The following is a 12,865-nucleotide window of genomic DNA, read 5'->3' on the forward strand; positions in this document are numbered from 1 at the left end:
TTGTTGTTTTTCAATTACTCTTCATGGAATATTTTGCTGAGGATCTTCTATAGTGTAGAATTTCAAGTTGCAAATTATTTTAACCTTTTTTATCATGGAAGGTTTTCATTTCATCATCAAATTCTAAAGTTAATTTTACTGGATATAAGATTTTTGTTTGGCATCCATTTTCTTTAAGAGGTTGGTATATGTTCTTTCAGGATCTCATGGCTTTGAGGGTCTGGGTTGAAAAAGCTGAGATACAAATTGGTCTCCCCTTATATGTGGTCTGATTCCTCTCTCTTGCAGCTATTAAGATTCTCTACTTATTCATTATAATGTGTCTTGGTTGTAATTTTGTACATTTGGTACATGCAGGTTGGCAAGGCAGATCTACAAGTCTGGATATTTACCCTCTGTCATATAAGCCTCTTGTATTTGATTTTCCAATTCATTCTTCATGTTTGGGAAATTTCCTGATATTATTTTATTTAAGATATTTTCATTCCCTTGGTTTGAAACTCTGTGCTTTCATCTATCTCAATAACTCTTAGATTTGGTATTTTAATGCTGTCCATAATTTTTGAATGTTCTGTTCATGGTTTCTTACCATCTTCATTGTGTGGTCAACTTTATTTTACAGCTTGTACACTTTGTCTTCATTATCTGATGTCCCATCTTCCAAGTGTTTTGTCTGTTGGTGATGCTTTCTATTGAGGTTTTTTTGTTTGTTTGTTTTGTTTTTTTAATTTGGTTTATTATGTCCTTCATTTCAAGGATTTCTGATTTTGTTGTTGTTGTTCAAAATCTGTTTCACTTTCTTGAAGTAATCTTTTGTTACCTGAATTTGTTCCCTTATCTCTTTTATGGTGTGATCAATAGATGCCTGTATTTGCTCCCTTATCTATTTATTGGTGTCATCAATGGTTGCCTGTATTTGCTCTCTTAACTCTTTGTAGGAGTGATCAATTTTTGCCCTGTAGTTGCTATTTAGGTCATTCTTTAATTCACAGATCATTTTAATTATGAGCATTCAGTACTCCTTTTCTGACATTTCATCAACTGTGCTGTCCATGGTTTCCGTCATTGTAGTTTACTGGTTTGTTTGGGGCACTTTCTTTCCTTACTTTTTTTTTCATATTGTCTATGTGACTTATTTCTTGAAGTGTGGATCTGAGGAATTAAATTTTCTACCCTATAATCTTGTAGAATCTATACAGATTATGTCTACCTCACCTTGGTTTTAGGCTTCCAGACTCTTGCAGTGTCCCAGGATGGATGCTACTCAACTATAGGTGGTGGTGGCAATAGCAAGTGGTAACTCAAGATAGCAGTGGAGGTGTCTCAAGGTGGATGCAATGTCTTTCAGAGATGAGGCTGAAAGGATAGGCCTTGCACTGGATTTGGAATGCCTATTCCAAGATGTAGCTGCTTCTAGGCCCTGTCTGTTGTCCAAAGGTAGAGACTACTACATGGTGAAGGCTATGGGGATCACTGCAGTGTCTCAAGATAAAAGTGGTTTAGACCTGGGATCCTTGGTGGTGGTGGTGGTGGTGGTGGTGGTGGGGAAGACCCAGGCCTATACTGGGCATGGGCTCCCCCACAGGTCATCAGATGGGTCTGAGCTGGAAGGGGTGGTCTGCAGGTGGTGGGATGGATCCAGGCCTACTCTGGACCGGGGCTCCCATGCAGGTTGGTGAGGCAGATCTACATAGTCTGGATATTTATCCTCTGTCAGATTAAATTTTGGCAAATATTTTATTGCATTCTGTAGATTGTCTCTTCACTCTATTGATTTTTTCCTTTGCTTTGCGAAGCTTTTTCACTTGATATAATCCCATTACTATTATTATTATTATTATTATTATTATTATTATTTTAGTACTGAGAAGATAATTGAATCCAGTGGTGCTTTACACAGTGGTGGTTCCATCTACAGCCCTTTTTATTTTTTTATTTTGAGTCAGGGTCTTGCTAAGTTGCTGAGACTGGCCTTCAACTTGTGATTCTTCTGCCACAGCTTTCAGAGTTGCTGGGATTATAAGTGTGCACTACTGCACTTAGCTTTTTAGTCAATTTTTTAATAAAAGCATATCTCTAATCATGTGGATGACTAACTTATAATTGAACATACCTTTGATTATGATCTTTTTGTGACATTTTCACCAAATTAAGAGTAAATGGGACTTATCCCTATAATCTTGTAGAATCTGTGCAGATTATGTCTACCTCTACCTGTATTTTCTCCCTTATCTATTTATTGGTGTCATCAATGGTTGCCTGTATTTGCTCTCTTAACTCTTTGTAGGAGTGATCAATTTTTGCACTTTATAAACCAAGGCATCATAGTTGGTTAGATGGATAAAAGTTTTCAGGATATTTTGATTATTATTTTGATTATGGCCTATACAGTGGCCAAGTTCAAAAGAATTTGCATTAACATGGTCACTGATATCTTCCCATTCAAAGATGATTTATTTTTCACATTCACTGTTAGTGTGCATAAACATGCCATTCAATAGATATAAAAGTAGCAATAAATGCATAATATATACTTTAAGAGATGAATTTTTAATGATTCATGAAATAATAAAATTGTACATGGAGGACTTAATACAGTACTTTTGAATTTAAAAAAATCCCTCCCCTAGTAATTACTAATCATAATACAGACAAAAATATATCAAGCTCCTAATTTGTCCATTGTTGAACTATCCATTCCTACCTTTATTCAAATAAATGTATACCAAATCTTTAGTTTCATTAATGAGTCATCCCTTACACTGATGTTTTAATTAGAATTTTAATTATTTTATATTTATTTGCATTTTTATTTAATTTGATAATTTTGCAACTCTTGTGAGACTGAAATTTAATACCTAATTTTATTTTTGTATGTGTTTGAAGGTCATAATATTTTTTAAAAAAATATCAGGATGATAGTGGCCCTTACAGGAACACTGGTATTTCATACAGTTGTGAGAAACATAGGTGCATCTATTATCCAGAACCTACCCTGGGAGAAGCTATCCACACCAGGGCCCGAGACACATCCTCTCACATAGACTATATCTCATAAAAGGACATATCCGTTCACTTATTTAGTCCCTCATTCTTCAGATATTTTTAACACCTTTTTTGAGTGAAGTTCTTATATGTTTGGGGAGATGGACTAATGATACTAACAGGATTGTGTTCATGATCTCAGGAACACCAAGTGTAGCTTGAGAAACAGGGATTCTAACTTGATGTGATCAAGCCGATATGTACACAAACTATGGAGGGAGAAGAGGTGGGCCCTGACTCAGCCTGAAGAAAAAGTGAGTGCACTCATGTCCTTAATGAATGAGTAGGAGTTCCTCAGGTAAAGGGCAGGACAGAGAAGGGAGGGAATCTAAGCAGAGAGGTTTACTCCCTGATTCCGGGAGATGCGTGGAAATGCATCAAGGAGAGATCTCAGAACATCCTTTGTTATACTCCCAGTGAACCTATATGCTTTAAAACATCTTTACTAGGTGTAAACAGACATGTGATGATGGGGCTGGGAAGACTTAAGGGAGCCATATTGTCCTGCATTTAAATAGGGTGAAAGAGGAAATAGACACTATGTGGGCCCCAGGCACTAGTGTAAAGTGTACAGAGAGTGTTACTGTGTCCTTCCTGGAGCCCCACTCTTCACCCTCAATACTACTTTCCCATCTTTGGAACTTGAGTTCCACTCTAGGGCACATACATCTTCAAAGATGGAGAGCAGGCTGCAGGGACAGAGGGAAACACAGCATATGCTGTCCCTTCTGGTGGGTAATTGTCAAATTCCCCTTCTGCACATTTATCTTTGCTTCAGCTGTGGCCTAATCTTGTAGGGCAGTTTGTTTTGCCTAATATCTGAACTAGATGTTGTAGAAGATTCCACAAGGAATCAAGCAACTAGAATAAGAACAGTCTCAAATTTAGTGAATCCCTGAAAAAAACTTTCTGCTGACTCTCAGGCAGCCATGCTATCTGCTTTCCACTCAGGATTGGCCATCTTGTTGATATTCAGGGAACAGCATTTACTTAAAATGGCTAAGATGTCAATGCCTTGGTTTTAGGATGACCTTCAACCCCTTTGGAATTGGAGAATATCCCTATTACATTACCATTGTAACAAAGCCTTTGCTATTTTTAGAAGGTGCCATGGAGACTCTGTGACCCAGGCAGAGGTCCTGTTATGCTTCCTGCACCCTGAAGGGCAGTTCTGACCCTGAACTGCACTTATAGACACAGCTGTCCACCTTTCCTTTTTTGGTATGTCCAAATATCTAAATCAAGGGCCTGGGCTCCTCCTGAGAAGATCATCAGAAGACCAGAAGTGTTTTCCAGGCAAGCTGACTAGGGGCAACAGCTCCTTCCCCATAAAGAAACCTCTCAGGCAGAGGTGAGCCTGGCATGACACTGGGCTCTGAGGTTTTTGAGGGGCTGTGCAGGTGCAGCACAAATCCAGAGAGCGAGGAGATCCTGGGTGTGGCCAATCAGTGAGGGGTGATTCCTCTGTCTAGTGTCCCTGGCTGAAGTTTTGTGCCAGGACCTTCCAGCTCTGTTGCTTCAGAGCCAGGGCATCTGGAGTTCTTGGATTACTCTCCAGAGCAGAATAGGGGAGGGACAATGTCAAAGGGAACTGGACTGTTTTCCAGAGGAGCCTGTTTTCAGCGCAGATGTCTCTCCTTTCCCACAGATGGAGAACACGCCTGACAAGTTCCACTAGCTCTGCTACAGGACAGTTCAGTTAGTTGGTCTGTGCTGAAATGAGTCACTTTAACTGTTTATAAATGTGCCCAGAAAAAATGGTTCATGAACTAATGTGTGATCTGTTTTTACAGTTGGAATCAGGATAGTGTGTCTTGTTGATTTTAACAGCAGAAACTCCATCTTCAGTCAATGGATGTTTATTTGCCCTATCCTTGACTTCTTTTCCCCATGGAATTGTTCTAGAAATGCAAATCCCTAAGAATTTTTTAAGAGGACAGCTAAGAGAGACCATCCTCCTGTCTGGGACACTGAGGTTCAGAACAGCCCTGTCAGTACAGGCTGTTCCAGGGCATCTTGCTCACACTGTGCCAACACACCTCACTCTGACCTTTCACTCAACCTGGTAACTTTTCAGTGCTAAAGAATGACCTTGAGGTTTGTGCTCTGAGATGTTCAGGATTCTGCACATGACTCTAGCAGTGAAACCTGACCTGTTATTTTTATCATTGTATCATGATACTCCTGCAGTAACCAACAAAAAACTCAGGTGTCTGCTTACAACAGAGGAGGATGCTCATGACCTTTCAATAAAATAGCCTCATGTTTCTCCACACCAAATGGATACAAACAGATGAACTTGGGCTTCTGATGCAACACTTGGGGCACCAGGAGAAGGACCTTAACTGTCTGGGAGCTCCACATGTCATTTTTCCACCTTGCATTCTCTGGGCTTGGCAGGTGTAAGTCAGGCTTTGCATGGCCTGATGCTGCTCTCTTTCAGAGCGTTCTTTAAGAAAAAGAAAATAAGCTTAGAAATACTAGTTTCTGTGACTGGAATAGCAGGAAGCCATGAAATAAAAGCTTGATTTGTTTCATAGTAAATCTGTCTCTGGATCACATAGAGATTAATTTCCTCTGTAAGAATTAGTTATTATGGGCTGTGGATGTAGCTCAGTGGTAGAGCACTTGCCTATTATGCAAGTTCAATCCCCAGAACTGGGGGGGGGGGGAAGAATGAACATTATAATAGCCTCAGTTTGTCCTGATATCCACAGCTTCCCCTGCCCCATGTCATGCTTTCCACCACAATAATTGAGTCACTTTAGCTATCATTCATTTATTTTCACTCTATCAATTTTAAATAACAGTTTTATTGAGATATAATTCACATGCCATAAATGTATCATTTTAGTATATTCACAGAATTGTGTAGTTATCACTACTAATAGCAGTACATTAGGGCTACAAAACAACTCTGTGTGATACAGTTATGGTAGACATGTCATTATGTGTTTGTCTCAACCAAAAGAATGAATGGTTCTGAGATTGAAACCTGATGTAAACTACGCATCCTGGATGACAATGATGTGTCTGTGCAGTTTCTTCAGTTATAACAAATGTATCTCTGTTGCATAACGTTGAGAGAGGGAGGCTATACATGTAGAGGTCATGGTCAGTTTGGGACTCAGGAAACATGATGTGAAATTATTCGTTAACAATAAAGTATTTCTCATGTGATTTTTGCCAAATTACATGACTGGCAAGGTAGGAACAAAGACAAAGTTTTTACTTTTCACCTTGGTATCATCTGTAGGGGCAAAAAATGTGTATGTAAACCAAAAGATATATGACCATGTTAGCCCATGACTAGAGTTCATAATAATTTTACGTCCTCCATTTTTTTTATCAAAGAATATACTGAAAATGATCCAACCCAATAAATTATAATAAGATAAAGCAGCTGCTCAGAGCTGTCAGGCATCTCCCACTATACAGGAAGCATGTGACAGGACCCAGGCAAACCTGCCCCATATCTGCTAACTGCATTTCCTGTTGGAGCAGATGCAGTGCATAGCCCAGTAACTTTGCTTGTACCTCTTGAGCACCAGGTGCAGAATTAAGATCTGGATTTGGGACAAAACATAGAGCATTTTTCTCAGGGAAGAGCTACCATTATGCTGGCCACCAGCCTGCTGGGAGCAGCCATCGCCTCCATCTGTCTTGGTAAGGATATGCACAAGCACAGGGCTCAGGCTCTTCTCAGCCCTAAAGGTCCTGAAGAGAAGATCTTTGTTTTCTGATGAGGTTATGAGGGATGAATAAAAGGCAATGGGTCAGAGCACTGGGTCCTCAGTCACTTCATCTTTTTGACTCTCATAGTTCCAGATAAAGGATTAATCTATTTCTTCTTCTCTCCTGCAGGAACCAGCATGGCCCAGAAGGTAATTCAAGCTCAGACTGCAATTTCTGTGGTGGAGAAGGAGGCTGTGACCTTGGACTGTGTGTATGAAACCAGCGATCCTTCTTATTATTTATTCTGGTACAAACAACTACCCAGTGGGAAACTGACTTTCCTTATTCGTCAGGACTCTTACAATAAGCAAAATGCAACAGAGGGTCGCTATTCCCTCAACTTCCAGAAGGCATCCAGTTCCATCCAGCTCACCATCACAGCCTCACAGCTCATGGATGCAGCAGTATATTTCTGTGCCCTGAGAGAAGCCACAGTGAGAGGGCTGCCTGTGGGAGTCCCACAAAAACCTCAAGAAGAGCTAGGGCCTCTGGGGGGAGACCCCACCACAGACAGGGAGGAGCAGGTCTGTGTCAGCACAGGTGGGGGTTTGGCAAGTAAAACTGAGTGCAGTTCATATAGAATGTCCAGATGGTCATTTGTTAAAAGGATGTATAGCTCCTGTTCTATGCAATAGATGGAGATAGAATGCGTAGCACATATTTTTATAGCATATACAAAAATTATTTTTTAAATAAAATTTAAGACGACTTATTAATCTTGTATTGGTGTTATTGAAACAAAGATTTCAAATTGCCTTCATACCAAATGGATGATTTTATTGATGAGTTGTTGAATTATTAGAATCATAAATGCATTTATGCATTCATTAGTATGTAAATGCTTTAATCAACTTATAAAACAAATGCCCTTTATTTTTTTGAGAAAATTTTTCTCAGTTTTTTTCAAAAATAATCAGATAAATTGCTAATCAATCAGGTAGATTAAATTATTTAATTTAGAACTTTTCCCATAATCATACTAGCATCCTTTTTTACAAGGAGAGTGTGTTTGAAATGTTCCCAAAGTTACCACTGTCTGGGTTCTCTCTTTTGTGATATGATTATGATTTTTAAAAAAAAACATCTGTATCTATTGCTGCCTACAAAGAGAGATGATTAGTTGAAAATTAGTCCTGACCCATGGATTCTCTTGCCTTCATCCTTTCTCTTCAAGTTAATTCCAGTTTGAAGATGAGAAGAGATCAAGGCCAGATGACAGCTGTCATAGCAGCCAACACCAGAGTGTCTTTGCTAGTGTCAACTTCCAGACTAAACATAAAAATGTTCCCAGGTGTATAATCAGTGCTTAAGGACAAGGATTTTTTTTTCTTTTTCTCCATACATGTTTCAAAAACCTCTGAATTTAATTGCCATCCTTTATAATGGAGATATCATACTAAAAACACGATTTCTTGTTCACCCAAAAACAAATGGGAGATCACTAATAATAGGCCCTCTGGGGTCAAGGTTGCATGTTCTGTTTTAACATGTAAAGACTTTAATTAATATTCACTTTATTTAAAAATATGCAAATTTATCATTAATTTCATAATATAAATTTGTCTAAATTTAAAATGTTAACTTATTGTTACAAAATTATTTTTTATCTATAAGCAGATCCATAACACAGACAAATCTGAGTTAACATTTTATTTACATATGTCTGTTTTTCCCTATGACTTCATATATCACACTGTATATACCAGTCTAGAAACTTAAGTGTAGGTTATTAATTAAGGTACAATTAATTTGAAAGATGCTGAGTTTGTATGGTAGGTGTTAGAAAATCATTAGCTCCCCAGACCAGCAGAGGCAGCAGCCTGTGCCCTCTCCCGCCTGCCCGCCCCCCGCCCCGCGCCCCCCTCCCCGCCCCACGGTCTCTTTCCCCCTTCCTCCTCCTCCTCCTCCACCCCCCCTTCCTCCTCCGCCCGCCCACGGCCCCCCCTTGCCTTCCCGCCCGCCCCTATTGTTCCGCCCCGGCCTCCCACCCCCCACCCCCCCCACCCCGCCTCCCGCCCTTCCCCTTCCCGCCAGCTCCCCTTTTCCCCTCAGTCGTCTCGCACCTGAAGTTTTCGGCTTTCACCCCCACCAGTGACCAAAGACTTGACCACTCAAAGTCCAGCTCCCCATAACACTGCTCGACATGGACACGGTGTGATTGAAGGTGGGTTAAATGTCACTCTCACCATTCCGCTACTTATGCATGGAAAGGAAGTTGGCAGTATCATCGGAAAGAAAGGAGAATCGGTTAAGAAGATGCGCGAGGAGAGTGGTGCACTATTAATATCTCAGAAGGGAATTGTCCTGAGAGAATTATCACTTTGGCTGGACCCACTAATGCCATCCTCAAAGCCTTTGCTATGATCATTGACAAACTGGAAGAGGACATCAGCAGCTCTATGACCAATAGCACAGCTGCCAGTAGACCCCAGGTCACTCTGAGGCTGGTGGTCCCTGCTAGTCAGTGTGGCTCTCTCATTGGAAAAGGTGGTTGCAAGATTAAGGAAATACGAGAGAGTACAGGGGCTCAAGTCCAGGTGGCAGGGGATATGCTCCCCAATTCAACTGAGCGGGCCATCACTATTGCTGGCATTCCGCAATCCATCATTGAGTGTGTCAAACAGATCTGCGTGGTCAAGTTGGAGTCCCCCCTCCACCCCACCCCCACCCCCACCCCCAACAGCGTGACTATCCTGTACCGGCCCAAGCCGTCAAGTTCTCCAGTCATTTTTGCAGGTGGTCAGGACAGGTACAGCACAGGCAGCAACAGTGCGAGCTTTCCCCACACCACCCCGTCCATGTGCCTCAACCCTGACCTGGAGGGACCACCTCTAGAGGCCTATACCATTCAAGGACAGTATGCCATTCCACAGCCAGATTTGACCAAGCTGCACCAGTTGGCAATGCAACAGTCTCATTTTCCTATGACGCATGGCAACACCGGATTCAGTGCAGGTTTGGATGCATCTGCTCAGACTACTTCTCATGAACTCACCATTCCAAACGATTTGATTGGCTGCATAATCGGGCGTCAAGGCGCCAAAATCAATGAGATCCATCAGATGTCTGGGGCGCAGATCAAAATTGCGAACCCAGTGGAAGGATCTACCGATAGGCAGGTTACCATCACTGGATCTGCTGCCAGCATTAGCCTGGCTCAGTATCTAATCGATGTCAGGCTTTCCTCGGAGACGGGTGGCATGGGGAGCAGCGTGGCATGGGGAGCAGCTAGAACAATGCAGATTCATCCATAATCCCTTTCTGCTGTTCACCACCACCCATGATCCATCTGTGTAGTTTCTGAACAGTCAGGGATTCCAGGTTTTAAATAGTTTGTAAATTTTCAGTTTCTACACACTTTATCATCCACTCGTGATTTTTTAATTAAAGCGTTTTAATTCCTTTCTCTGTTCAGCTGTTAATGCTGAGATCCATATTTAGTTTTATAAGCTTCTCCCTATTTTTTTTTTTTTTTTTGGCCCATGAATTTTTCTGTTTGTCATGGAAATATAAGAGTGGACTATTAATACATTTCAGTTTAGTTCTGTAATGTCAGGAATTTTTCAAAAAAAATTAAAAGATGGACTGGAGCTTTTTCTTTGTGAATAGAAACTGGATGCCACAGTGATTCATGTGGGTTTTATTCCTGTTGTCTTCCTGTTATTTTTGTACCTTTTATTCCTTACAGGACCCTGATTGGGTTTTGAATAGAAGCCTTTATTGCAATTAAGATATTTTCTCCTGTTCACCACTCCCATGTTTTTTATTCACCCTTGATCCTTTCTTCCTACAACCCTGTATTTAGTTGCCCCTTGTGAAACCTTATGCCCAGATTGAGGATTAGACTTTGCTAGGACTTAACTGTAGAATAGGTGTGCAGTTCCATGGTTGGATGGTGCACACATGCATATACATGGAAGCAGTTGACCTGTATCTGGGATTCACCTTCATGGGAATATTTGTCCTTGTTCAAGCTTGCATATTTTAAATGAAAACTTAAGTCTCTCTAAAAAAAAGAAAGAAAAAAGAAAATCATTAGCTAACAAGATATGATTTCTGCTTTATGGATTTCATATTCAGTGGGCTGTAGTGGTATCTGGTACAGAATAGCAGGCAAAAAGAACACTGAACTGAAGTTTTAGAGATCATTACATAAACAACCTATGTGACCTTAAGACAATTAACTTTTTTGAACCTCTGTTTTCTTAGTTGCAAGTGTAGAGGTTTAAAGTATGCAGTGGTATTGAAAAGTTATTTACAAAATTCTGCTGGCCTCACAAAACACTTATTTCACTGTTGTTTGTTGTTGTTGTTGGTGGTGTTTTTTTTGTTTTTGTTTTTTTTTTTGTTTTTTAGTTCCTAACAGTTTTTCGCTACCTCTCTATATTTGGAAGAAGACAGCTGGTGCCACATAAACTTCCATCGTGCTCCACACATTGCAGGATAGTGTAACAGGAATAACCAGAAGCCAGAGGTAGCTGAGAGAGAGGAGAGTGACCTGGGAAGTCACCTGCTACCAACACACAGGTGTTGCTCTTCTAGGTAGGTATGATGGAGAGGGAGAGGAAGAAGAAGAGGAGAAAGAGATGGAAGGAAGTAGAATGAGGAGGGGAAGGGAATGAGAAAAGAAGAGAGAGAAGGAGAAGAAATGATGAAATTGAGGGACCAGGAGAGGAAACAAAGGAAAGGAGAAGAAAGGAGGGAGGAAGTGAACAGTTATTCACTCATGAATAAATCAGCCTCTATTTAAATATGATGTTGTGTTCTCTTTCACAATTCATGAGACACACTTTCTTTCCTCTGTGTAGAAAATGCCCATTTGACAAACATAAGGTAACTGACATTTGCCAGCTAGCTGGAGCTCCAGATGACGCACGCAGCCTCTTGAGAAGTCCTAAGACAGATGAAGAGACGGGCATTTTAAATCATGGAAGTGCCAAGTGTTTCTTATAAAGTGAAGACAATTCCCTGTTCCTGAAGGAACTAAGAACTTTGTAAGTGTTTGGGGCTCCTTCAGCATCAGAGCCCTATCTAGAGCTGGGTTGCAAAGGCAAATGCTCACAGGTGTTTACAGGAGACTGGACATGAGTATGAATATCTAGATGTTTGAAAAAGGTGGGGGGGTTAGACTGATGCTGTGTTTATTTACACTGGACCTTAGTGTCAAAGGATGAAAGAAACTGACATGGTAAACTCCACATTCTCTTAAATAGAGTGGAGCCAATAGGTTATCCAATATTGAAGGTTTTTCACTTTGCCCCTGATTTCCATCTGAGTCAGGCTGCAAGCTTATTGTAGGTGGACAAGCCCGGTGAATGATAATGACTATAAGGCTCTAGCCCTGTTGCCTCCTCTACAGGTGTTCCCTGAAATTAGTCACCCTCATGCCCACATCTCAGAGGCTGTGGTTTTGCACATCTATCTCCACTGTAGGGTTGTGGCAGTATTCCTGGGATAGAAGTCGATATTAAAGTCAAAGGAAAGTAGCAACAATCAATAACCAAAATGCTTGGAGTGCTATTACATTCTCAGTGAACTGTCCAAGGTCCTGAACCACTTTGCTACTATGACTTCTGGGTGAGATCTGCTCTCATAAGCTTTATTTATTTTTTTAAAGAAAATATGAAAGTAAATATTAGGCACATATAAAATGTATGCAAATAAGCTCTGAACTTCACCTCTGATCCCTCTCTACTTTTGTACCTGTTGCATTTGCTTTTCACCTGTTCCTAGTGCAGCCTGCTCTCCACCTTTATCCTTTTTGTGTTTGCCCTTGTCCCCACCTTGTTCCAGAGACAGTCACAGGTTCAACACCTCAGGGGTCCCCTCATCCTGAATGGCATCTTTGAAAGCTCTTCCACCTGACTCCTTAACTGAAATTTCCTTTTATTTGAGAAAGAGGAAAATTGCCCATCAGAGAGAAAAATCTGTGGGAGTAAATAACACAATGCCAAATATGTCCTTTGTTACCTGTAAAGTCTCACACCATTATTAAACTATGACCTTCAGCCTACCTCAGCATTTCCCAATAGAGAAGCAAAATTAGATGAATGTGAAATACTACTCAACCCAATGGGCTTCCAGG

At 40.7% G+C, this 12,865-nt stretch overlaps 1 pseudogene; it reads left to right on the forward strand.

The window, feature by feature from the left end:
- Window positions 1–1,451: 1,451 nt before the first annotated feature.
- LOC114084244 (poly(rC)-binding protein 2 pseudogene) lies at window positions 1,452–10,034 on the forward strand (annotated as a pseudogene).
- Window positions 10,035–12,865: the final 2,831 nt, after the last annotated feature.

This window comes from Marmota flaviventris, chromosome 2 (genome assembly GCF_047511675.1).
Source record: "Marmota flaviventris isolate mMarFla1 chromosome 2, mMarFla1.hap1, whole genome shotgun sequence".
Taxonomy (NCBI): domain Eukaryota; kingdom Metazoa; phylum Chordata; class Mammalia; order Rodentia; family Sciuridae; genus Marmota; species Marmota flaviventris.